The 24,001-nt window shown below is 39.7% G+C and overlaps 1 protein-coding gene across 2 annotated transcripts in view; it reads left to right on the forward strand.

Moving 5' to 3' along the window:
- The first annotated feature begins 1,154 nt into the window (after positions 1–1,154).
- Positions 1,155–24,001, forward strand: part of DNAJC5B (DnaJ heat shock protein family (Hsp40) member C5 beta) — an 84,040-nt gene continuing 61,193 nt past the window's right edge. The window contains exons 1-3 of one of the 2 annotated variants that reach the window (XM_043602198.1): positions 1,155–1,286; positions 4,470–4,881; positions 23,104–23,223. The gene's annotated coding sequence lies outside the window, so the exon portion shown is untranslated. The remainder of the gene's footprint in view (positions 1,287–4,469; positions 4,882–23,103; positions 23,224–24,001) is intronic. The other variant, XM_043602197.1, reaches the window with a different exon arrangement.

Consider the following 24,001-nt stretch of genomic DNA (forward strand, 5'->3'; position numbering starts at 1 on the left):
AAGTGTGTTCCAGGACCACATGACAATTCCTCCCACCCTGGGGAAGTCCTGTGGTAGGGAAAATGGTTGGTTGGAAGATCTGATTTGTAGTTGATGTTACTGTTTCCACTTAATTAGCTTTGTGATCTTGTGCAAGTCACAACCTCTCTCTGAGCTATAATTTTCTCACTCATAAAGTCATACTAAAAATAATACAGTGTTTACCTCACTGAGCTGTGAAGACTAAATGAAATATGTGGAAATGGCTTGTAAATGCTAAAACATGATATAAAATGTTAGTAGCTGGTGTTATAAAAGTACAATATATGCTCCCCACTTGAGAGATTTTGCAAGTACAATTCTAAGGATTCACAGATACAGGTCATCTCGTGCAATGCAGACAATTTTTTAATGTCATATGGGGACAGTATATAGAAAAAGTGGAGGTTATGAAAGAGAATTAAATTCCAATGAAAGTCTATTTCCTTACTGATTATTCCTTCCCATTCTCTCCTCAGCAAGCACTAGAACCTTGTATGGCATTGCAGCCAACACTAATCCTGGGTTGAGCATTCTTTCTTATCATTAAATCTCATTGAAAACATCAGTTACTCAAAAGTCACATTACTTGTTAATCTAGAATTGGTCAGGTGGCTCAGAATTTCAGAGTTTGGGCCAGAACCAAAGTTAGCTATTTCTGGTACCTATAGATTTTTTGAAAAACTAATGATCTTCCCTGAGACTCTGTTCTCTTCCCATGATGCACGTTATCTGAATGGTCTCTTGTCATGGGTAGATTCAGGTAAAAATCAACCGATGAGCTGCCTACCAGAGAACAATGATGTTGATAAAACCCAGAGAGCAGAGCCCATTGTGAGTGCAGTGTGTTCAGAAGGGTAGGGGGCTGACCCTGAAGGCAGCTGGGTTCTAGATTTAGCTCTGCCATGAACTACCTAGAATCTGAATGTCCGCATCTGTAAAATAATGAGTTAGATGAGAATCTAGTCATAAGGTCTTTAAGGTCTCTGTTCACAGTAAGATTCTATAGCTCTATAGGTCAGTTAACAAATAAAGGGATTAACCTTCCCAACCTTCCACCATGGGCAAGACAGAAAATACTGAAGCCAGAGGGTCTCAGCTGGGAGTTTGGGAGGAGCAAGGATTCTACTCTGTGACATCACAATATTCAGCCCAGGCTCCAACTTGGCCACTGAGAAGAAAGTAACAGGTTCAGCTATTGATATATTAGAGGCAGGACACTACCGGACAGAGCTAGAAGGAATCAGCTAGCCATGCCTCCAGTTCAGGTATGTAACAATTGCTAAGCTTAGAATAGAAATTGCTGTTATCTAAAAAAATAGAAAGAGAGGACCAGGAGATGAGTATATCTCCAGGCTTAGGAATAAGATACTCATAGAGACTACGCACCACATACTTTATGGTAAAGGTTCCCAATGATCAGAAAAAGGCCAAAGGCAGTCCCACCAGAAAGCGAGTTGTGTTATGTCCTCTTAATAGCCAGACTTATTTAATGTCATGAAGCCAGATGAAGATATTTCCAAGACTTTTAACCCCTCACCAGTCTATCCCCAACCATGGCAAAAATGCAAAAGCAACAGTTACCTCGAGGAAGTCAGTGTAAAATTACTTTGTAGAGTAGTTTACATTTATTGCCTGGTGGTGTTTATTCTTTTAATAGCTTCTTCCCAACATTGAAAGGGAAGAATAGACTTAACAAAAAATAAGTTAACTGAAAGAACTGAAAGAAGTATTTTCATAGAAGATAATACAAAGATAGAAACAAAAGTAATAAAAAGAGGAGAAATAAATTTATTATGGGTTAGCAACCAAGATTAAATTTAAAGCCTTGAAATTTCAAGGCTTAAAAGGCAAAAGGCCATCATCTCCTATAAACAGTGAAAGAGAAGGGCCTTATGGTTGAGAAGTAGGTAAAACAGTTCAGCTGGAACCATCTACAGCTCCTCCCCCTCTAAAGAACTCATGCCAGTGAAATCATCGCTGGGGATGCAGACATTTCTGTTTTCTTTACCTTGCCTTGGGGTTTTGGCTTCTAAAGTATTTGTTTCTTCCTGGAGTCTTGGGGCCCGGAGAGGCTCAAGTGACGGCAAATAGCTGTTCTGTTTACCAGTAGGGCGGAGCATGGGGTGAGCGCCAGGTCCTGACTCATCTCCATTGGCCTCCCTCCGTGTCTCAACACACTGCGACCCCAGAGCTGAGTACAAGACTGTTCAGGCAAGCACGCTGAGATTTGCCCGCAAGAGCTAAGTTTATTGCCACATTCCCTCAGTGGAAGCAGCAGTCCAGTGTTCTGACAGGTAGATTAGTTACCCACAGGGGACTCCAATAGCAATAGACCAGGGGACGGGAGATCCAATCTCTAACCACAGGACACAATTTTAACACACTATGACCTCCAACATCAGGAATAAATATATCTCAGCAGTAAGACCAATACTCTATACACTATAAAAGTAGTAATAACCTAAAGCATGTCAATAAATCCGGAGGTCCAGATGAAAACAAAATGTACTTGTACATTAACTCTACTATATATTCAACCTCCCTCTAGAGAAACCATCATGATTTTTACAATTACAGTATTTATTTATTAAAAAATGTTTTTTTAATGTTTATTTTTTGAGAGAGAGACACAGACAGGGGTGAGTGGGGGAGAGACTGAGAGAGATGGAGACACACAATCTGAAGCAGGCTCCAGGCTCTGAGCTGTCAGTGCAGAGCCTGATGCAGAGCTTGAACCCACAAACCATGAGATCATGACCTAAGCCGAAGTCAGATGCTCAACCGACGGAGCCACCCAGGTGCCCCTACAGTTACATTATGATCCAACTTCTTAGGTCCTTGAAAATTAAATCCTCAATGGTCCAACTTTTAGACTTCATTAATAGTTATTTAAAACCAAGTTTAGGTTTAACTTAAAATAATATCCAAAAAACATAGTGTCCTAACTTGTCTACATTTATATTCCTTGACTATAATGTTCTCTGAGCATTGTGTTAGTCACATACCATGGAATTTTAGAGTTGGAGGGGAACTAAGAGATCATACATTCCAATGTCCTCATTTCTACAAGAGGGAACCAGCACAGAGAGGTTGTGTCTAGTCATTAAGCTAGTTAGTGTTAGCTTGGGGAACATAGCTTAAATCCTCTTACTTTCAGCCAGGTGTCTTCAATATTCCCTGCCCCTAATTCATGCTGAAATAATTAACTATTCATATCTGACCTATTTTAGAATATCCTAAGAAAGGAAATCTCATTTTATACCCTTGGAGTGGTTATTAGTAAATTCAAGTACTCTATATAGGTGGTACCAGTCACCAAAACTCTCCTAGCCTTTATAGCTCCAAATAGAACAAGCTTTGGTCAAGGTCAAGAAAAGGCATCCAAGACCCCATCCAAAAGGCTGAGATAACAGTTAAAATAAATCCAGGGAAACTGACAGGTTATTCTGCCTTGAGGCCTGATTAGAAGTAGTTCACTGGAAAAAAAAAGAAAAGAAAAGAAAAGAAAAGAAAAGAAAAGAAAAGAAAAGAAAAGAAAAGAAAAGAAAAGAAAAGAAAAGAAAAAAGGCATTTATAACATTAACAACCTTTCTGCTTTTTAATAAATATGCAGACTTTCTGTGGCCTTGCCTTTTCCAGTTTAGCTAGATCACTTTGTTTATGCGTATGAGTGTGTATACTCTGTATATATATCATATATATGTATACTCCATAGATGTATGTATGAGTGAACACTTCATGTGGCAGGTGTGGCTATTACACCATCTGTGGCAACCTATCCTTACTACCTAATATACCTCCTTTATGAGCCTCTCCTGACTCTTCCCATGAGTTAATATTTTACTTATAATTATGAGCTGCCTTAGATTTTTCCAGGGTTTGTTTTATGTAGAGCTGTATATGTCTTGCATCTCTAATTAACCTGTAAGTCTGAGCCCAGGCATTCCCTGGATACAGATATTCACAGCTTTTTCCTATTCAATTCATTGCAAATATATTAATATCTGTCTAAAGTCCCAAAATCTGAAAGGAAATGAAATTGCTAAATATAAATATAGATCTCATTTTCATAGTCATCAGTGCCAAAGATCTGATGAATATTTTCTAGGCTGCTAGACTGTTTTTTAACCAACTGAAAAGTGTATACCCTGTAAGGAACTTCCATATGTTTCTAGCTATCCATGCAGATTATCTTTCATAAAAGAGAATTATTAAATGATCACTAATAGAAAAGAACATTCCATCATGACATAGGGTTTAAACAGGTTGTAGTAATGTCTTTCAGCTTCCACACTAATTTCAAAGGTTGTGTAATATATTGAGTAACTTTGCACATACTACAGCATAAAACTTCATGAGAAAGCTGATTGTAAGAAATGGAGGGTTTTATAAAAAAGAGCTTTAATTTCAGATTCTTCATTGTGGGTTTTGCATTTTCATCTCTACAGTAAACTGAAACACAGGTATGCCAAGTGAACTTTTGAAATGTTTTCCATCAAATTACCCAAGAAAATGCATCCTGATCAGTTTTATCTAACAGCTTTGGGAGGAAAAAAAAGCAAAGAAATCTACCTTGCCACAGATCAAGGCATTTGATTCTTTCTCTTGCTGCCACCACCTGGGGTGCCTTGGCATCTGGCCACACCTGGATCTCTGACACATACAGGACTCTCCTTTATCCCAGCCCAGCCTCCATGCCCACTCTCCTAAGAATTGTGCAATGAGACCTTTGTAACCTGAGGCTTGTGAAGTCTGGAAAGGAATGTGACACAGAGCCAACAGACGTTGCTGCCACCAGGGCTTAGAAGGAGCTTTCCTACCTGTTCACCTGGTGCCTGGGGGAATCTCAGAAGGGGAAAGGTATGCTCTAAAAGGAGTGGGAATGGAGCCTTTGGCAAGACGATGAAGCAATCACTCGTGTCTTTTCCCTGTTCTCTTTGCCAACCTTCAGAGTCATGTTTCATGCTGCTCCCAAGAGTAGTCTCAGATCCACTTTTGAACCACTTCCTTTCTCCTAATTACACTCCCTGCTGAAAGTTATGAGTAGTAGGTTCATTCTTCCAGCGGCTCTATAAATGCTGATGGGTGATCCTAATGGGGGTTCTATATTAAACAGTGATATTGATGACAGATTGGTGGGAGCTGTTGGTGGGACAGCTGGAGAGATCTTTGTGATCAGAGCCCTACCCTATTGGTACTTGTCAGTTAGCAACACAAAACTTTTCTCCCCACCTCCCCCACATACATCTTCCTCCATCATGGCAAATACACAATCTGCCCATTGGCAATACTTGAGGTTGTCCTACCTCTTCTGCCCAGGGAATTCTGTCATGAGCTGAGTCAGGAATAAGCATCTTTTAAGTTGCCCATTTATCAGGGCATTTGGGTGGCTCAGTCGGTTGGGTGTCCGACTCTTGATTTCAGCTCAGGTCACGATCCCAGGATTGTGGGATTGAGGCCCATGTTGGGCTCCGTGGTGAGGATGGAGCCTGCTTAAGATTCTCTCTCTCTCTCTCTCTCTCTCTCCTTCTGCCCCTCTCCCTTACTCACACTTCTCTCTCTCAAAAATAAAATAAAATAAAATAAAATAAAATGTTAAAAAAAGCTGCCCAATCATAATGGTCACACAAGTAGACCTCTAAAAGGAAGAACTAAAAGAAAGTGAAAGACTTACTCTTCAGTCTTATACTGTTTAGAACAACCAAATATAATTAATTATAAAGGACAAGTTCTGTATTTTATCCATATTGCTTATAAACAAAAGGTAGTCCCTGAAAAACAGATTTTTAGTGAGTTGAGAAGGTAATTTACTTGACAATTACCAGTATTTTCCTTTCTTTAGAACATATTTAGAATGCAAAGTCATTTTTCTTAGAAAATGGAGGAAGGATTTCTTTTATGTTAGAATAGGTTCTTTTCTACGTTAGGAACTGATACCACCTCACACCTCTAACCAACGTATCACCTCTTGCTGTACTCTGTCCTTTCAAGGTGGTTCTCCTTTCTTCCCCAAATGAATTCAGTATCAGTTTCAATCCACTTTGTGGTTTTTGAAAACTCAATATGTACCAGGCTCTGTAACAATAAAAAAGTTAAATGTCTGGCATAAATTTGGCTCTTTAAGAATTAAGAATTTAGTTAGGGAGACAAGATATACACCTTTGAAGAGTTCAAAAGCAAAAAGGAGTTTAAAAAATGCATAACTATGAAAAATATTTGTATTGTGGACTTCAAAGTGTCCAGGAGCTAAGGGAAGAGTAGAGGTGAAGTTGCCCCAGGTTGCTCATCATAGCAGAGTTGGGACTTGAAGAGAAATAGTAGCGTGCTGTTTAAGTAGTAGGCTTAAAGAGAAAAACCATTTTCTAGATTTTGGTCCTGGAACAACAGGTCTTCTCCTATTCACAGACCTTATCTCCACTCTCCCTGCACTTCTACAATTCCGTTTTTGCATGCAAGCGAACAAACATTTCACGTGGCTTTGTTGGGATATGGAAAATAGGAGTCATGGAAACATGCCACACGAGAAAAGATTAAACCAACCTTAACATGTGGTTTCTGTGAAAGGCCCAGCATATTGTACCCTGAACTGTGTCTGATTTTAATTATGGACATGGGCTTCCTGATCTCCCACCCAAAAGTTGGCATGTTCCAGACCTAATTCATTGTATTCCTCCAAATCTTCTCCCTTTTTTGTGATTCCCATCTCGGCCAATAACCTTACCATATTCCCAGTTATTCTGACAAGGTGGTGAGTCCTTTCTGATTCCTTTGACTCTCCTCCCATTCACTTGGTTATGAAGCCCAGGAGGTTATCTCCACATCTCTTTCAAGTCCATTTCTTCTGCCAGTTCCGCCTGCTGTTGCCCTGGGCCAGGCTCTCATTCTCTTTCCCTAAGATTACCCATCTCCCCAACTTCATTGCTCTGATGTCTATTGTTTACATCTTTCTAAAATAAATACTGGAGGTTGTCACTTGCTAGGTTAAAAATGGTTCAAGTTTTCCCACTGTTTAAAAAATGAAGACCAAACTCCTTATCTTGGCTTTCAAGGTCTTTCACTTTTTCTAGCCATTCTCTGCCAACCATTCACTCAGTCTTCCCCAGTTTATTAACCAGATGGACTCCTCTACTTTCCATTCTCCAGACTGCCCAGCCCTTTCTTTCCTCGATGGTCTTACTCATACAGTTCTCTTCTGACAGCTGAATTCCTACAGGATTCCTCCTCAGATTGGTGACTTTTTCTTTCTTCCTTCATTTATGATTTTCTCATGGAATTCTTTTTTTAAAATGTTTATTTTTAAGAGAGAGAGAGTGTGTGAGTGGAAGGGGCAGAGAGAGAGAGAGAGAGAGAGAGAGAGAGAGAGAGAGAGAGGAAGACAGAATCTGAAGTAGGCTCCAGGTTCTGAGCTGTCAGCACAGAACCCGATGCAGGGCTGGAACTGAAGAACTGGAAGATCATGGCCTGAGCTGAAGTCAGATGCTTAATTGACCGAGTCACCCAGGTGCCCCTCTCATGGCATTCTTATTTTTATGACCCTTTTGGCTGAAGGAGTGAGCCAGGTGGGGTTGGAAGATCAAGAAGAAGAGAGAAGAGTTTCTTAAGACCCGAAATAGCATGTGCAAAGACTCAGAGTAAAGAGAGAATGGCATCTTCAAGGAACTGAGTGTATAGTAGTTGGTAGAAATCAAATCTAAGCAGAGAGGAAAGAACTGGGGAGAGATGGCACTGGAACTGCTACGGAGCTGGGGTTTTAACTTAAGATCAGTGGGCAGCTTTCTTTCTTCTTTATAAAGTTTATCTATCTATTTTTAAAATTTATTTAGTAATCTCTACATCCAACATGGGGCTACTCACAACCCCAACATTAAGAGTTGCATGCTCTCCTTACTGAGCCAGCCAGGTGCCCCTGGTGGGTAGGTAGTTTTAAAGGGTTGGTTATAAGCAGGGGAGCAATAGATATTATTTGCACTTTAAAAGAAAGTAATTTATGGAGAACAGATGGGAATGGAGAAAAACTGGAGAAAAGACTGTCAGTTAGGATCCTGGTAGGGTAAACCAAGGAGATGATAAGCTTGGTCTAGGGTAGTGACAGTAGAAAAGAGAGGAAGGCAGTGGACTTCTGGAAGGCCCAGGAATGATACTGTACTAGGTGCAATATCACTTCCCACTAATGCCCCACTAAGCAGATCAGACTTTATCTTGTAGGAAACAGGAAGCAACAAGTATTTCTTAGCTTAGGTAAATCTACATTTTTGAAAGAGAACACTAGAGATGGTATGGAAGAAGGCTAGAAGGGGAAGACTGGTTGCAGATGGACAGGAAGCAAAGTCATTGAGGTGGGTGTTAAATGCTGATGGCACAGCTGCTCAAAGCAAGTGAACCCCTCTCAGCACTGGTGATCCTGCCCCAAGTGCAGTTAAATAAAAATAAATACGTTTTAATTGAAAAGTTACATGTGCATGCAGTAAAAATTTAAACAGTATAAACTTTATGCCATGAAATAATTCTCCCTTGTATCCCAGTCCCCAGTCCCTTCCCTCCATGGAACTTGAGACAAATTTTACATGCTCTCCAGAAATTTTCTATGCATAAACAAACATGTACAAGTATGTATTATGCACATGCTCTCTATGTATATATGCACACATATGGATCCACTTTTTAAAATAAGATTACTATACACATACTTCTATGCCTTGCTTTTTTATAAAAATGTGAAACTGCATTTTTATACCCTTTTTTATATCACCTCATGGAGATGTGTGCTTCATTCTTTTTATGCCTACATTGAAAATACTCCTACAGTTAACTCACAAGTTTCCCTACTTATGAACATTGAAGTCAAACATGGCTTCACAGGAGGAAGTCAAATTTTCACTCTTCACAGATGACATGATATTCTATATGGAAAAACCTAAAGGTTCCACCAAAAACCTCTTAGACCAACCCATGAATTCAGCAAACTCACAAACTATAAAATCAGTGCACAGTTTAAGGAATCCACTCCTGAAATTATTGTTGCACTATATGCTAACTAACTTGGATGTAAATTTAAAAAATAAATAAATAAAAAGAAAGTAAAATCAAAGCACAGAAATTGGTTGCATTTCTATACACCAATACTGAAGCAGAAAGAGAAATCAAGGAATCTATTCTATCCCATTTACAATTGCACCAAAACCCACAAAATACCTAGGAATAAATCTAACCAAAGAGGTGAAAAATCTATACACTGAAAACTATAGAAAAGCTTATGAAAGAAATTGAAGAAGACACACAAAAAAATGGAAAAATATTCCATGTTCATGGATTGGGAGAACAAATGTTGTTAAAATGTCAATACTACCCAAAGAAATCTACATATTCAATACAATTCCTATCAAAATAGCACCAGCATTCTTCACAGAGCTAGAACAAACAATCCTAAAATTTGTATGGAACCAGAAAACACCCCGAATAGCCAAAGCAATCTTGAAAAAGAAAACCAAAGTGGGAGCCATCACAACCCTGGACTTTAAGATGTATTATAAATCTGTAATCATCAAGACAGCATGGTACTGGCACAAAAACAGACACTCAGATCAATAGAACAGAATAGAGAGCCCAGAATAGTATGGGCAACTAATGTTTGACAAAGCAGGAAAGAATATCCAATGGAATAAAGACAGTCTCTTCAGCAAAAGGTGCTGGGAAACTGGACAGCAACATGCAGAAGAATGAACATGGACCACTTTCTTACACCATACACAAAAATAAACTCAAAGTGGATGAAAGACCTAAATGTAAGACAGGAAGCCATCAAAATCCCAGAGGAGAAAGCAGGCAAAAACCTCTTTGATCTTGGCCACAGCAATTTCTTACTCAACACGTCTCCAGAGCCAATGGAAACAAAGGCAAAAATGAACTATTTGGACCTCATCAAAATAAAAAGCTTCTGCACAGCAAAGGAAACAATCAGCAAAACTAAAAGGTAACCGACAGAATGGGAGAAGATATTTGCAAATGGCATATCAGATAAAGGGTTAGTATCCAAAGTCTATACAGAACTCACCAAACTCCACACCCAAAAATTAAATAATCCAGTGAAGAAATGGGAAGAAGACATGAATAGACACTTCTCTAAAGAAGACATCCAGATGGCCAATAGGCACATGAAAAGATGCTCAACATCACTCATCATCAGGGAAATACAAATCAAAACCACACTGAGATACCACCTCACACTGGTCAGAGTAGCTAAAATGAACAAATCAAGAGACTATAAATGCTGGAGAGGATGTGGAGAAACGGGAGCCCTCTTGCACTGTTGGTGGGAATGCAAATTGGTGCAGCCACTCTGGAAAACAGTGTGGAGGTTCCTCAAAAAATTAAAAATAGATCTACCTTACGACCCAGCGATAGCACTGCTAGGAATTTACCCAAGGGATACATGAGTGCTGATTCATAGGGGCACATGTACCCCAATGTTTACAGCAGCACTTTCAACAATAGCCAAATTATGGAAAGACCCTAAATGTTCATCAACTGATGAATGGATAAGGAAGATGTGGTTTATATATACAATGGGATACTACTTGGCAATAAGAAAGAATGAAATCTGGTGCTCTTAGCCTGTGTGGTAGCTGCCTCCCAGTGCTGTTGCATCATTCCCCACAGGTACTGAGATGCCCCCTTTGTAGTTGGACAGGTCTGAAGGTATTAGTTATTGGTCCAAGCTCAGGGGCAGCAGTGGGGACGGGAAGGCTCATTTTTGTCTTCACGTGTCTGAATACATTGAACTTGAGTGCAACCTGGAGCTACTAGGAGAGCTTTATTTTCCTTTGCCTTTGAAGTAAGCCACAGAACATTAACAGTTGCTACCCTTTATTGAAAGTTATGTGCTTGTGCTTTGATCAGGATAATTTCATTTAATGTTTGCAATGACCCTGTGCTCTTCCCACCACCCCACTCTCCCATGGAAGGGTAGGGATAACATGGTCACCGTGGGCTTCCAAGGGCAGGGACTGTGAAACACCTTCTTAAACCACTGTCCTCAGAGCCACCAAGAGCACCCTACATTGCCTTCAAGGGTCCCCATGGGCCAGAAACATTCTGTTACACTCATCCCCAATTATGTCCATAAAAACAGCTTACAACATGCATGAATCAATAATTCTACAGGTGTGCGCTGTCTGCTGATTCACCCATGGAACAGGCCTGGGCTTTCCCTTCATTTGGTTTGCTCTTCGTAGCCTAACTAACATGTTGCTGCTCCTCACTTTCCATCTCCTCTGGCACTTTCAGGAAACACTGTCCAGTGGCAAACTTATTGTAAGTCCCTAAATCAATCTTATTGAAAGGAGACTCCTCTGTCCTCTCTTCCTTCATCACTTTCTGGGTTCTTCCCTGGAAGTTCTCTTTGTGGTGACAGCATAAGCAGTTTTCACGGTGTTACTAAGTTAGCTTTGGCCACAGCAAACCTCTTGTCTGAGAGAGGAGGAATCAAGATCAAGAAGACATGTGTCTTATCCAAGTTCACAGTTAGACGCCAAGTCATCCATCTCCCAGTCCAGTGTTTCTGGTGTACCCCACAGATATCAGTTCTGATGGGTGGGGTTCAGTCCAATCCATTGGAGGCAGGCTGAAGAGCAGCATATCTCCAAGGTGAGAGGCAGATATGCAGGCTGTACCAGATGACAAGGGAGGTCAGTAACTCTTTTGCACGGCTGCCTCTATGTACAACCGTGTACAATGATGTAGGTACAGCACAAACAAAGCAAGGTATTGGTAGAACAACTGGGATAGAGTAGTCCTTTTTTATCAACAGAACCAAATTCCCTTTGGTTTTCATGCTTCACTGGAAGGCCCAGGAAAGATCTGAGACTCTTATCTGTCTGGAATTGCAACAAGTGATTCACTATGGCCCCCATTCCCAATGGAAGTGGCTTTGGCTTGTATCGTGCGTTTATAGAAAATCAGCTGGTAAGTCTGCATGGATTCACCCAGTGAATTCTCCATGACACCTTTGTAGGCCAATAGGCAAGCATTTGGGCTTCATGGGATGACATTTCCAGATCAGAGCCCTGGTCTGGTTCCATCTCATCACCAGTGTTGTTTTGAGTGTGAATTATACGATAGGAGCTAAGAGTAAATGGGCTTGTTTCAGCCAAGGTTCTGAGAACTCTCTATCAGATAAACACTAACACAAGGAAACAATCATTGGTGGTAACAACTCACAAAAGAAAGAAAAATAAAACTGTTTTCAAGATCATCCTACTTTTTATTTTTAAACAAAGAATACATGAATTCCAGGTACTTTGAGAGCAATAAAGCAATTGTTGAGAAGGCAGCACACTCTAGAGGTGGGTAAAGACTTTGGAAGGTACCCACAGACATGGATGTTCATCCTGGCTGCCAAGACCTCATTGGTGCCCTTGGGCAAATCACCTACTTCACTGCTTGACCTGGGATTCTTGGAACTGGGAGACCTGTGATCCTACCCAGGCTCTGTTAGTAACTATTTGATGTTGACATGTGTTACTTTTTTGAACCTTTGTTTCTTGATTTGTAAAATGGGAATAATAACATTTTCCCTGCCTACCTGTCCCTGTTGTTGTGTACGTTAAATGAACCTATGTGAAAATACTTTGTTAATAATAGTGTGCTCTCTATATTTTCCTGTGATGCAGACATAATGTCTTTTGCTGAAAGTGAAGCAGGAGATTGGTGGAGAATGGTGGAGCATGGTAAAAAGACTAGGGTCTTCTGGGACACAGAGAAGCATGCAGGGCAGGGTTGCAACTGGGTTTGGAGATCATGGATCTGTGATGGCAACATTCACCTCACCAGTGGATGTTCAATTAAATATTGGTTGGGGCAGTAGAAGGAATTAGGGGTATTGACAAAGGAATAGTTACAATGGTGATGCCAGAGTCTAAGTTGAACAGGTAAAGGGTTAAAGAAAGGGACATGGCTGATAGATTTGGGGAATTAGGAGGTGTTAGTGAGATGTAAATGCTGTGTGTACAGATGAGCTAGCTGGTGAGGTGGGCAATGATGGGTTTAGGGTGTGAGGCTGGAGTTCAAGGTTTGAGAGCCGGAGGACATCCAGCTATCCTAGTAGGGCAGCGAGCCATGAGGGAAAGGGTGCTGGCTTGGAAAACCACATGGGAACTGAAGGGCCCCAGGTCAGTGACAGGACTTGGGTTAGAGAGAGCTGATTGCCAGAGTCCTGAGAGAATATGAGCGAGGTGTCAGATATAGGAATAGATATGGGGAGGAAGGGAAACTATGGATGGTAGAGAGATCAAATGTAAGGGATAGTGTCTGGAAGGGCTTGAAGGAGAATGTTGAAGCTATTTCAGGGTAAATGAGAACCAGAAAACAGAATGACCCAGAGGCATGTTTGACTTAAAATTTGATATGAATTATATATAAACCAATCATTTTACACATATATAATCAAAAGTTGTAGGGGAATCTTGATCTCAATATGCAAATATTTAAAATAAATTTTAATGGGAAACTCCTTTTAACCATTAACATTTTTAAAAATAATAGGCCCAGTGGCATGCTGGAGCCAGTTAGTACCAGTGGATGGGAGCCACATATTGTTAAATTCTCTGGATTTCTGCAAGCGAGGTGTCATGTTGGTAGCTTGAAATAGGCCTAGGAGGGAATAGTTACACCATGAAAATCTGCAAATACTATGAACTAGGGCTTCTTCTTCCCTGAAAAAATCTGGTTCCATCGTATCACTAGTGTTGTTTCCAGAGTTTGTGAATTATATGACAGGAGCTGAGAGTAAATGGGCTTGTTTCAGCCAATGCTCTGAGAACTCTCTATCAGATGAACACTAACATTTCCCAGCACTTCAGCCTAAATACAAAATCCAAATCTGCCCAACTTTATAGCCCTGTCATTGTGGTTTAATTGTATTACTAACAGAGATATCCAAACCCTTGGTACCTGTGATTGTGATCTTATTGGGAAGTAGTCTTTGCAGAAGCAATTAAAATGTAAGTTAAGGTACAGTCTACTGGAGTAGGGTGGGCCCTTAATGCAATTTGACTAGTGTCTTTATAAGAAGAGGAGACACACAGAACACCACATTAAGACACAAATGCAGGGGAGAAGCCCATGGCTATGGGAGCAGAGACTGAGGTACCCTGAGAGTTGCCTGCAATTCCAGAAGCTAAGAGGAAGTTGTGAAACACATTTTCCCTCAGAGCTGCCAAAAGGAAGCAAAAATGCCAAGACCTTGATTTCAGTCAGACTTCTAGCCTCCAGAACTGTGAGAGAGTACATTTCTGTGGTCCTAAGTCACCCCGTTTATACTACCTTTTTACAGCAGTGCTAGGAAACTGTTATCTGTTATGCTATCAAGTTTGGACACAAAATAAGAGGAAGTTCCCCAATGTGAACTACAAAGGGAAGGTCCCTGTTCCCTGTGCTCTGGTTCCAGGGAGAGGATCCTCCCCTCCTACGTCCTCCAGCATGTATTTTCTGTACCATCCTCTGGTGCTTCTTGTTAGCTGCCTTGTATTGTGGATTATGCTTTTAAGTATAGACGTGTTGCCTCCTCCTCTTCTAGGTGGTAACCAGAGGTTGTAAATTCAGATGCCTCATGGGTCAAAGTTGCTAAATGTGATGCCAGGGGAACCATTTCTGGCTGGAATGTGTGTCTGCCTTTAAATAAAAACACCTCACCCTGCTGGTCAAGGAAAACTTGACTAAGACCTGCCATCTGGGGACTTCTGGGATGTGCCTGAGGGAGGGGGAATGTCTCTTGGCCTTTGCCTCCGCCCAGTAGCAGCTGGCTGGCACATATTCACTGTGAATTTGCTGCCTGGATCTCTTACATCTTCTGTCCTGACCCAGCGAACGAGTGGATGGGTCTGAGACCTCAGAAGTTCAACAACTGCCCCAAAGTTTCTGCTTCCAAACAGAAGCTTCAACACAAATTTTTCTCAGGTTATAACGTAAATCCCCCAACTAACTACTTGACGCTATTGCAAAACTTCAGCCTCAGAAGAATGCAGTAAAAGGGCGGCGCCCCTCTAGACACGGCCCTACCCTGGTGCTTCCATGAGTGTTTTTCTCACAATTCTTGAAATCTCAGGTGGCTGAGAGAGAGGCATCAGGGATACTGAAAATTGAGGGTGATTTGGGGTGAGGAATATTTTGAAGTTGAAACTCCTGTTTACAGTCCGTTTCCTTTTGAACAGCAGAGGGCGATACATCTACACTGAATAGCCAGTCTGCCTTGCTTCAGGACTGAAATCCTGGGAACCAAGGATTTTCTTTTTTTAATATGAGAACAAAGGCTGAATTGAATATTTGTTCATTTGACTGTTTTGCTTAGGCCTCTGAGAAAGTTACAGAGAAGGCCTTTGAGTCGCTTACAGAATGTTCAAGCCCTGGGACTTGGGACAGGGAGACCCTCTGAAGGGTTGTTGCAGGGTTGGGCAGGGTTGCTGCTTCCCTTATGGGCAAGCACTTGTCACACTCTCACTCCACCTAGAGACTGTCTAGTTCTGGTCAGTTTTGTGGGAGGGTTTAGACTGTGTCTCAGGTAAGACCAACCTTGTATAGGGACCCAGCATGTCACTTCCAGAGCTATCCTTTTTAAATTGGTTCCATGGGATTGTTCTACTTCGTATCTGGAGGTGAGGCCTGGCCCTAAGAGAATGGAGAAGACTGAGAGAAGGAGATGCTGTGAGGAGGGTGGAGGAAAATGCAGAGGTCCTAACAGTTATTACCTAGATGGTAGCAGAGCTCTAGTGATGGTAGCCACTGACCAGTCTTTGTGTCTTTGGTCTTAGACCAGCTCTAACCAACCTCTGATAGTGAGGACATCCAGCAGAATGTTCATGTTTCTGGAGCAACACAGAAAACTCTACAGTGCATTGAAGAGTCTGGAAGGAGCAGGTGTAGAGGAGTTGGGGAGGCTAGGAGGCTTGCTTATGGAAGTGGTGGTGAGGGCCCTGGGAAAGGGTGACTAGGTCAACTTGTAGGTGAGGGCTTGGCTTTGGAGCTATGAGGCCTGTAAGGAGAGCCCAAGTTGGACAGGTGCTCACCTAGGTGGCAGGAGGGAGAAGACCACCAGCATCAATTCTCATCTAACCTTGCATATCTGGAATCCATTCACATGTGTGTGCAGTTGCAGAAAAATCTGCACCCAATTACATGATTCATTCAAAATGGGATCTGTCTACTTTTGCCACCTGGGAGAGGTTGGCTAAGCATTAGCTATTCATCTCTGAGCACCTCCAATGGCACTTAGCAGAGATTAAGACTGCTCTTAGCAATGGTGTGTTGTCTGGTATGTTGTCAACAGCAAAGCACCATTTACCTTACAAGATACAAGGTCCTGTAGACCAAAAGTTGTGCTAATGGGTTGATTGGAATTTAGTAGGCCAGCTGAAAAAGAATACTTTGACAAAATGAGGGAAGAATGCGTATCTAAAATAGAAGGCACAAGGTAATTGTTATTATTTTGATGAATAAGTTGAAATGTACCAGTGAGAAGATCCACTTTGGACACTAGAAATTGGTGCAAGGCCATAATCTGCCTGGTGCAGTGGACCCAGAAGGCAGAGAGGACTGCTCTGCTTCCTCAGGCCTGTGACCAGATAAAAAAAGATTATCTTTGTCATTTACAATTATATTGCTCAATACAGCCTTTTTACTTAATGAGGATATAAAACCACAGAATTTGGAAGCAGAGCACTTAGATTTTACTCCGGTTCCTGCTTCTTACCACTCATCATTGTAGGTATTCATTCTTGGGGGAAGTCACATGACCACACTTAGCCAGTTATCTCTTTCTTAAAATGAACATTGAGTATCAAATAATGTAATGACATGTGAAAACACTTAGGAAATTACCAAGTGTGATATAAGTGAAGTTACAAAGTCTCTAGAGGGAGTCCTTGGCAATTCCTTCCCTTTCAAATATTTGTCTGTTACCTGGGTGGGGTGAGGCTTCACTCGAAAGGGGGCTTCATTAGAGTTAAGATAAAGATTTATCTTAAGGTCAATACTATTAAATTACCATCTAAATGCTAAACAAATAGGAATGACAACTATTTTGGTTTCAGTGTACTCTATTGTTTTCATAGGCTGTTTAGCCACATTCAGATGACAATTTGTAGAATGATCACTTATTGAAAACTCTATTGAAAACGACTTTTGCTTCAAGCAAAAGTTTTTGTCTTCTTTTTTAGCTAATTAACTTAACAGACATCTTGGGCTAATGTGAACAGGGAATAATTATTGGTAAAAACAAGGATCAAGAGTCTGCTTACAGACATTTTGTTAAAAAAAAATACTTCTGTTGGACCTGAAGCCTCCTTGGTTATTACAGCAATTGTTTACTGTAAGTAAGTAGGTTTGTTGGTCCTTTTTTTAAATGTTTATTTATTTTTGAGAGAGAGAGGGAGTGGCAGAGGAAGAGAAGGGGAGAGAGAATCCTAAGCAGGCTCGGCACTGTCAGCACAAAGCCCAATGCAGAGCTTGAACTCATGAACCATGGGACCATGACTTGAGCCACAATTAAGAGTTAGATGCTTAGCCGACTGAGGCACCTAGGCACCCCGACAAGGTGTTTAAATTTCACACCTGTGAAATACATATTGTGTTTCCTAATCAGGGGACAAGACTTCGTTGATATATATTTTTTTTCAGTAACACAGGTCTCAGATTCAGGGCTTTACTTAACCAAATAGATATTGTACTTGATACTGAACTACATACACAGTAAACCTCATTAATGAATGTGCTTATGGTAGTTCCTTGTTTAAAGTCATTATTCCAACAATTTTTTTTCTTGAGCTTTAACACATACACCATCTAGTTCAGTCACAGATTGATCAGCAAGGGAGTATCGCAGGCTGTAGTCTCCTGCAATTAGACTATAAGCGTCTGAAGCAAAATACTGAAATGAGTTAGAGCTTAGACCACGAAACAGCGAGCTGGTTTCAAAGCCTGGGTCTACTGCTTACTGGTTGGTGACATTGGGCAGTTCATTTAACCTCTCCTCTAAAATAATTTCATATTCCTCCTCTGTAAAATAAGGATATGAAAGTACCACCTAATACCTTTGTAGGATTTTAATGAGATAATCTAGTTAACAATTATCATCATCATCATCATCATCATCATCATCACCACCACCACTACCACCTCTGAACCCCTCACAACCTCCAATATAGTACTCTGCACTGTGTAACAAGGGAGCAATTTCCCTTTGTTGTACAACTGATTCTACCTACTAATGAATTATAGATTTCAGATCAAATCTACCAGGATTGCACATTCAAATGCTTAAAGCACTACCAGTGTACTGTGTTCCAATTTTAGGGGGCAAGAGAATAACTTCTTAACAGTTGCTCAAACCCTAACCCTAGAAAACAATCATTAGTTCTGTATTTATAAAAGTTCCTGGCATAATGTTGGCACACTGTAGACTTTGATAAAGGTCTGAGAAGTAAAAAGGTTCATATTTCATTACTGTTTTACAGAGAAGACACAGGCTTATAGTGACTTTCCCAAAGTCTAAGAAATAGGAATATTGTCTTTATTGTCTTTGGATAGTTCTTCCTAAGTTAAATTAGGCAAAGTCAAGTTCTATTTTGTGTTTAATAACACAGATACCATTATCTTTAGTAAATGTTTTCTTAGGATATCCAGGGAATGGAAAATTCCTCCAGAGAGCTGCTTGGTTGTTTTCCATGTTACTTAACTGAGGAGTCTCTGCCCATAAGATCTGGTGTATAAGGGAAGTGATGAACAGTGGCTCTCAACCTGAGCAGCTATTTAGAAACACCTAGAGCCCTAAAAATGCCCGAGTGTAGCCCAACTCTGAGATTTTACTTCAAGATAACTCAGAGATTTTGCTTTGGAATAATCTGGTGGGGCCTATGCACCAGAATTCTTAAAGTCTTTCTAAGCTATTCTAGAAAGAGCTTCCATCTAGTTCTTCCTCCATAGTCTCCTATGATTCTATATTCTAATGCTTTCTATGTAGATTATAGATTTAGGCACATTAAAATGCCATGCCCTTTGTAACTTCTGTATAAAAGGGACATTTTTAAATTTTGGAAAATTATGAAGCATGACAGGAATTAATTTGTTCCTCTAAAACATATATAAACACTTGATTTTACAAAAGAAATTCCAGGATTATTCCATAATTATGTCTGAGATACCACTGGTGTGGTAGCAAACAGCCTCTTCATTTTACATGATCAAGCAATCAACTGTCTTTTTCCCTTCTAAATTCACTTAACAGAATGAAGCTTGCCCCAAAGACTCTTCCCTTTGAAATTTACAGAATGAGGGGTGCCTGGGTGGCTCAGTCAGTTGAGTGTCTGACTGGCTCAGGTCATGATCTTGTAGTCCATGAGTTCAAGCCCGGAGTCGGGCTCTGTGCTGACAGCGCAGAGCCTGGAGCCTACTTTGGATTCTGTGTCTGTCTCCCTCTCTGCCCCTCCCCTGCTCAAGCTCTGTCTCTGTCTCTCTCTCAAAAATAAATAAACATTTTTAAAAAATGAGATTTACAGAATGATAGCCTGAATTCCATACACTGTAATAACAATACAATGTAGAGAGGTAATAAAAATAGTAACCATAATATTGATAATTCTCCTTTTGTTCATTGTATTGGGCTCTTTTGATTAGGATTTGTTGGGGCTATGTGCCCTTGCACATCACATGTTCAAAAATGAGTGATAGTTGTACCTGTAGAGATGTGAAGTTTAAATGAAATACTGTGTACTCTAATTTTTATATTAAATTTTTTAAAATTTTATTTATTTAAGTATTCTCTACATCCAGCATGGGAGTTGAACTCACAACTCTGAGATCAAGAGTTGCATGTTCTTCTGAATGAGCCAGCCAGGTTCCCCTCTAATTTTTATGATTGATAGATTATTTTGGTTGAATATCCAAAGTCATCTGGTACCTGCTGAAGATTCTCTGTTGATGTACTAGTCATTTCTTATAATAGCACTAACCCCATGTAGTAACAGAGGTAGGTAAAAGGTCTCTAGGAGCACCTCAGGGAATGGTGAAGACCTCATAAATAGAATACACAGGGAAAACTGGCATGTAAACTACTCCCTCTTCACCACATACACGGTTCTCTTTCCAATTTTTACCTTCCGGAGAGACCACTTTTGTCCAGTTGTAGAGTATCTTCTAAGCTCTCCTCTTCAACCTTGAATGATTCAATTGGCAATACTTTTACAATACACTTAGTGTATTTTGCATCAAGGAATTATTTGTGTGCTTGCCATGAGTTATTTCCTTTTACAAACATTATTTGAAATTCACCACTTCTAGAAAGCCTTCCCTGGTTAAGTGGTATATGATCCCATTAACCTTTGGCTATATTTTTAGATGGTATATCAGAAACCATATATGTATAGGTATGTGTTGATATCCTATGTATGAGAGCACATGTCAGCGTGTTTCTTTATTTCTCCAATTTAAGCACCCAAAGACAATATGTTCAGTGGGGAATACTCTTCCAACTGCCCAGAATATATTTTGTTTCTACCAGCAACCCCCTCATCTAGTTCTTTTCAGATCTCTGTTTGGTTATTTTTGTTCAGGAAAGGTGTCTTTGACTGATTTACATGGTCTTGTAACATCTCTCCAAAGTTTCTTGTATATACTTATTTGGATGATCATTTGATTAATATCTGCCTTTCTTGGTAGGCTGTAACTTTGTGACCCACAAACCCAGAGCTTACATTTGATTTTGTTTACCAGTGTATTTCTAGTATTTAGCCCAGTGCCTGGATCTAATAGGTGACTAATTGCTAAATGACTAGATGAAATAGAAACTCTGTTTTCTCTATGAAGCACAGCTACAGTTCTACTTCACACAGGAGTTTTGCAATACTTACTTTTAGAACTCATGGCTTAGGCAATACGTTAAAAAATTAAAAAGTAATGATTAAGAAGATTTAAGAAGTGGTTAATTATACAAAAATAATGAACTTTACCAAAAATATTAAACTGAATTTGAAACATAAACTGTACTTTTTAAAAACAGTCACCCATAATCTCATAATATTATTATAGCCATTATTTTCATTTCATCAGAGGATGCTGTCCTTAAGCTGACATGATTTTAGTTTTAAATGTCTTTAGCTTCCCTTTCCCCACCCACTTCTCTGAGTGATGATAGGCTGCTTCCTAAACTCTGGCTGGAAGTCAGGATCTATGGGAAATAGCCTTTTATTCCTTTGTATCTAAAAAATCAATACTATCTAGAGACAAGACTGCTCTCTGAAATGTTCTCACAAAATAACCCTAGGCTTCCTACCTGTTGTGCCAAGCAACACGCTTAAACTCTGCCTTCAGCCTCAGGAACCAGACCCCATTGTCCCAAATTCAGAGTAATACCTGTCTCATTTAAGACTTTTTCAGTCATAGGATCTTAGTCAAAATCGTAAGAATTGTCCTCGTGGTTTGACCTTTTGTTGCATATGAAAGTTAGAGCATTTTTATTAAATATTTTTTAATGTTTATTTATTTTGAGAGAGAGAGAGAGAGCAGGGGAGGGGCAGAGAGAGAGGGAGACACAGAATCCAAAGCAGGTTCCAGACTCTGAGCTGTCAGCACAGAGCCTGATGTGGGGCTTGAACTCAGGAACCATGAGATCATGACCTGAGCTGAAGTCAGATGCCTAACCAACTGAGCTACCCAGGTGCCCCTAGAGCATTGTTTTAACAAGAGATTCCTTCATTCTTTTTTTAAAAGTTTATTAGTTATTCATTTTAAGAGAGACAGAGACAGAGAGAGAGAGAGAGAGAGAGAGAGAGAATGCTCCCATGCACATGGGAGTAGGGCACAGAGAGAGGGAGAGAGAGAATCTCACAAACCACGAGATCATGATCTAAGTCAAAATCAAGAGTCCAAGAGTTGGACACTTAACTAACTGAGCCACTCAGACACCCTAATCCCTTCATTCTTAAAACTACCACATTTACCACTATGGCTCAGTGCCTCTTGACCAAGGCAATTGACCAAGATTCAACTAAAATGTTCAAATATGAAAACAGTTGGATTGATGTAGTGAGCAATTAAAGTCTCCTCCTTATTGATGTTACATATTCTTTCCAGTATTTCTTAAATTATTGTAGTTGACATACAATGTTATGTTAGTTTCAGATGTAGAATTGACAATTATATACATTATGAAATCATCATAATACAAGTGTTGTTATCTTCTGTCACCATATGATGTTATTACAATATTATTGACTATATTCCCTATCTATACTTTTCATACTGTGACCTTATTTATTTTACAATTGGAAGTTTGTACCTCTTAATCCCCTTCACCTTTTTTACCCATCTCCCTATCCCTTCCCCTTTGGCAACCATCAGTTTGTTCTTTGTATTTATAAGTCTGTTCCTGTTTTAATTTTGTTTTATTTTTTTAGATTCCACATATAAGTGAAATAATATGGTATTTGTCTTTGTCTGACTTATTTCACTTAGCATAATACCCTTTAGGTCCATCTATGTTGTCATGAATGACAAGATCTCATCATTTTTTATGGCTGAGTAATATTCCTCTGTGTGTGTGTGTGTGTGTGTGTGTGTGTGTGTGTTCTTTATCCATTCATTTATTGATGAATACTTAGGTTGCTTCCATATTTTGGCTACTGTAAATAATGCTACAGTAAACATGAGGTGCATCTTTTTGAATTAGTGTTTTAATTTTTTCTGAGTAAATACAGAAGTAGAATTACTGAATGGTATGGTATTTCTGTTTTTAATTTTTTTGAGGAAACTGTAATGTTTTCCATAGTGGCTGTAACCAATTTAAATCTTCACCAACAATGCACAAAGGTTCCCTTCTCTCTATATCCTCATCAACACTATTTATTTCTGCATATTCTCTTAATTGGAAGTTCTGAGGGAAACCTGGAGGCAGTTCCATAGCAGCATTTGGTTGAGCCAAGCACCAGTTGACTAATGATCAACAGTAAATGTAGCATATATTTTGGTATCAGTTGGTGCCTTGTAATGGCAGCCTTTACTATCATGCATGTTTTATTTTCTCTTTGTTATGTTTTCCAGAGGGATAACCAATTGGCTGATGAAGTAACAAATGAAAAGTAATCTAACTCCACTGACCCGCTTAACCCTGGATGAGAACAATGGAAAGGAGTAGCCTTTTGCTTTGAAACAGTGGAACAGGTATGGAATAGCTCCTTTCATTGTTGCCTTCCTTTATTTCTTTGCACATCTATTTCCAGACCAGTTAAAAACAGCAAGTTGTTCCTGTTTTGAGAACACAGAATCGGAGTTATAGGAACAGGTACTGTGGGTTATTTCTAACATTTCCAAGTGGTCCCATCTTCAAGTAGCTGTTTATATAAGTATCAATGTGATTAAGAGATAATTATTTTTCTATAATGAGTAATTATGCTAGGGAGAAGTATTACTTTTAAACATAGGCTTAGTTAGCATTTTGGATATGTGTTTAGCTTTAAGATACAATGTTATTTGAATAAGGAAATTTTACTTCACTAAATAGATTTCAATGGAGGAATCACAAAAATAATAAGAAAATGGCAAAGCATGTTGGTTTCACCAATGACAGCCATTGAAAGTGTTTTTGCTGCATTTAATGATCTAATTTTCCTTGCCCACCATCATTTTCTGTCTTGAAGGAATGCTTTCAAGAAAGGTATAGCTTGATTTTTTCCAATTTTCAGAATTGACATAATAGTATAGGTGAAGCATCTTTTGCTTTGAAAAGAATATTTTATGTCAACATGAAAATTTTAAAACAGCATTTGTAAAACTCCTGGGATTAGAATCTTTGAAATAAGTATTTATATTGAATTGTATGCCCATCATCATCGGAGTGCTGAACCTTCTTTCAATTATATCTGTTATCAAAAGACAGATGAGCTATATGTGACTGAATAGTGGTCAGTGCTTTAAGAAATTATGATATTAATGGAATTGT

This window comes from Prionailurus bengalensis, chromosome F2 (genome assembly GCF_016509475.1).
Source record: "Prionailurus bengalensis isolate Pbe53 chromosome F2, Fcat_Pben_1.1_paternal_pri, whole genome shotgun sequence".
Classification (NCBI taxonomy): domain Eukaryota; kingdom Metazoa; phylum Chordata; class Mammalia; order Carnivora; family Felidae; genus Prionailurus; species Prionailurus bengalensis.